This window comes from Heterocephalus glaber, unplaced genomic scaffold, assembly GCF_053883595.1.
Source record: "Heterocephalus glaber isolate CG9 unplaced genomic scaffold, H.glaber_assembly_v1.0 deba00001673, whole genome shotgun sequence".
Lineage (NCBI taxonomy): Eukaryota > Metazoa > Chordata > Mammalia > Rodentia > Bathyergidae > Heterocephalus > Heterocephalus glaber.
In genome coordinates, this window is record NW_028258410.1 from 5,102,555 (window position 1) to 5,106,419 (window position 3,865).

Sequence of the window (3,865 nt, forward strand, 5' to 3'; positions counted from 1 at the left end):
TTTTTTTTTTTCTTTGAGTTCCTTCTACATCTGGATATTAATCTCCTCTCATGTAAGTTTGCAGCTATTTTCCCACTCTGTATACTATCTCTTCCCTGTTGCATACTTCTTCACTCTGAAAAAAATGGTTAGTTGTTTTTCTCTATTGGTTCCAGAGAGCAAAGCCAGGGCCTTACACATGAGGCACAGGTTGCCTCTGAGATACAGCCACATGCTGTTTTAGATTGAATGCAATCCCATTGGTCTACATTCTCTTGCTGCTGTGCTTCTGAGGGCCTACTCACATTATCTTTTCCCAGGTGGAGAAACTTAATAAAAGGATTTCTTTGTTTTCACTGTGCACTGCAGACATGTGTGAGCTGCCCACAGCATGCACGCTGTCACTGCTCTGTGGCTGGTGGCTCCCTCTGATCTCTGGTTCACAGAGACCTAAAACTTCTTGTTCCACTGTCACCTCTGGAACTTATGATTCACTGATCAAATAGGGAACCTGTTGAGTGAAAGAGGTGGGGACAAATGTTAAGTAGAAGGGACAATGGGGAGAGGCACAGCCTAGACTGGCCTGCCCAATGCTGATGTGTTTTCCTCTCAAAAACCTTAAAGTCCATAAAAATATGGGATCAAGAAAAAACTATTGGCTCCAATGTACAAATGTGACAATTTTGAAAAGATCAAAAAGAACATGCTAAGTGAACTTTCAGTTTTGAGCTGAAACTTGCTTTTCTGAGCTGCTCTGTGCCCTGCATTGCAGTCTGTGGTAAGGTTTCCCTTCATACTGGGCTGTGCTGTCCAGAAGACAGGTCTGCTTTGCCTTCCCACTCTGCTTCTCCCAGGACAAGAAAGTAAGACGTGGGAACCCTGTTCTGTGCCAAGGGTTTGGAAGCCACACAGTGTTTCTGTAATAGAGACATGGAGTGGGAACAAATGAAAGCTGTGAAGGAGTGAGTGAGATGGCCAGCAGTCAGGTGGACAAGTGCTTCTCCTGTTCACTAGGGCTCACTATAATTCAAAGGTGTTCCAGGGCTGGGGATTTAGCTCAATGGTTCTGCCACCTGCCTTGCAAGCCAAGGTCCTGAGTTTGATCCCTGGTACCAAAAAAATAAAAAAATAAAAAATAAAACAAGCTGAGCCTGCAGCTGAATGGTTACTTCTACATGAGATGCATCAATCTTTGAGATTCTGAGGAATATCCCCAATTGGACCAAATGTCTTATTGAATGCTTAGGTTATATAAATGGCGTAAACCAATTGTCCTGCAGTTCTGTCCTCATTTTAAATAAATGCAGCCCAGGCCAAGAGAAGAATCTCTGCTAGAGACAGATATTCTGCAGTAATATTTAAACTTTCTTACACACAGCATCAACTGCCAAGCACCCACTCCCTGCAGGCCAGGAGACCCTAACTTTCTAATCGCCCTTCAACAAGAAGGAATTGCTAATTAACTTAATGAAAAAGGGCTTGCTGTTAATTGTATTAAAACTTTTCATTTAATGACATGTACCAGAAAGAGTAGACATTTTTACATGATCATTTTATCTTTCGTGGTCTCCAGTGACTCCCATTTCTCTTCTCTGGTCTCCCCCAACCCAAGCAGAGCACCGTGCTTGGAAACAAGATGCTCTCCAGTGACTTCACCCTCATGAGGCTCTTCACTCACAGTAGAGCCACAAGATTCCTGTTTGCAGTCTTGGCACCATCTTCCTGATGGCCCTGATCACTAACAGGGCCATGATCTTCCTGATCCATAGAGACCCGCTGCTGCACACCCCCATGTATTTTCTGCTCAGCCAGCTCTCCTTCATCAATGTGATGTACATCTCCACCATTGTGCCCAAGGCCTTGGTGGACTACCTGCTGGGCTGGACCATCTCTTTCTCAGGCTGTGTGGCCCAGTACTTCCTCTACATGGGCTTTGTGGGGGCAGAGTTCTTCCTGCTGGGGCTCATAGCCTATGACCTGTATGTGGCCATTTGCAGCCCGCTGAGTTGCCCGGTGCTCATGGACAGCAGGGTCTGCTTGCTGATCTTGGCCAGCTCATGGTTCGGTGGTGCACTGGGCAGTTTCTTGCTCACTCCCCTCACCATGAGCCTCCCCTTCTGTGCATCGCACACCATCAACAACCTCTTCTGGGAGGCACTCACCATGCTAAGGCTGGCCTGTGACGACAAGGCCTCCTGTGAAAAGGTGATGTACATGTGCTGTGTGCTGATGCTGTTGGTGCCCTTCTTGGTGGAGACCGAGTCCTATACCCACATCCTCCTCACCATGTGCTGCATGAAGTCCGCAAAGGAGAAGAAGGCCTTCCCTACCTGCTCGTCACACATGACTGTGCTGATGCTGTTCTATGGGGCCGCCCTGTACACCTACATGCTGCCCCAGTCCTACCACACCCCCCTCCAAGACAAGGTCCCCTCCATCTTCTACATCATCCTCACACCTATGATGAACCTGCTCATCTACAGCTTGAGGAACAGGGACATGAGGGAGGCCTGGGACAGGCTGTTAGCCAGACGTTGAGGCCCATGGTGTGGTGTGGAGTGACTCTGACTGCCTCAGCCTCCTGTGGAGGCATTCGGGGCTCTGCCATGCACAGTGAGGTGAAAGGTGGAAGCAGCTTCCCAGGACAGAGGGTGTTTTAGCTTCCACAGATGCAGGAACTCACTGCTGTTCCCAGGTGACCAATGTCGGACCTCCATAGACACAATTTTTATTTTTCCTTCTTCCATTCTTCTGATTTCAATTCTCTGTCACACCAATTCTCTGATCAGATTTCATGCACACAAATGTCCCCAAGTATGTGTGGTCTGGTCATCTCTGAAGCCCTCAACCTACCTGGTGATTTGGGGTATGTTGTTCTACCTGTCCATGCATAGAGTTCATGGGGCATTCAGGGATATCAACATCTGAATGACATTCAAAAGGAGGAAAGCATTATAAAACCTCAAAGTGAGTAACACATAGAACAACACTGAGATTTTGAAATATCTAAGAATCCCTTATTTGAGTAGCATCTGAAAATATTCCTCCTTTATCTGAATTTGGACATGAAGAAAATGAATCTTGTCTTTTGCAGAAATCAAACAACTATTCTGTGGTGCATAGGTGGAAGTATGTTTTATTTGTTGTGGGACAAATAATGATTACATCAGAAGTCACAATGAGCAGTAGCTGAGAAAGTAATGTCTCATTTATTAGCCATTTCTGTAACTGCCCTCCCACTCCTCATCTTACCAGTTAGAACTCTGGGCTCGTGGAATCTCCTCTTGGCCATAACTGGTGGAAAGATGATGCTTCCAGCCTCCTTGGCCATGCAGAGAAACAGTATGCAGCACGTTCCTACTCTACAGTACTAGGTTTTGTGTTGGATGATGTTACAAAAGGAGAAAGAAACACACAATGGCACTGCAGCAACTGCTTGAGCTGTAACACTATTTGTAAAAGACTTAGTATCTGTCTTCTTAGGAAGCTGAGAGTTGGAGAGCAGATTCAGTGAGGAAAAGCAGGGTCACCCCCAGGGCCGTCCCTCTCCAGGGCCTTGTTCTCCCCAGTGACAGTGCAGCATGGTGGACTGGCTCAGCTCTACTGTGCAGACTCTCGGGTCTTCACCAAAGGGAGCCAGGCTGCATAGTGAAAGCACAGCCAGGTCATCAGACACAGCTGGAAGCAGAGTTCCCACGCATTTCTGCTGATGAAATTCCCATTTCTCTCTCTGAACAGGCTTGCTGAGAGCTGTCCAGATCACTGCAAGAATGCTTCCAGCCGAGGGCACAAACCCCAGAAACCGTGAGGAGGAGGGAAGGAGGAGTCCACGCAGGACCCCAACACCTGCTCAGGAGGCTGTGACTATCAGAATCCCACTGGGTTT

The 3,865-nt window shown here is 47.1% G+C and overlaps 1 pseudogene; it reads left to right on the forward strand.

Moving 5' to 3' along the window:
- The first annotated feature begins 1,606 nt into the window (after positions 1-1,606).
- LOC147822124 (olfactory receptor 2T6-like) lies at positions 1,607-2,626 on the forward strand (annotated as a pseudogene).
- The last annotated feature ends 1,239 nt before the right edge of the window (positions 2,627-3,865 follow it).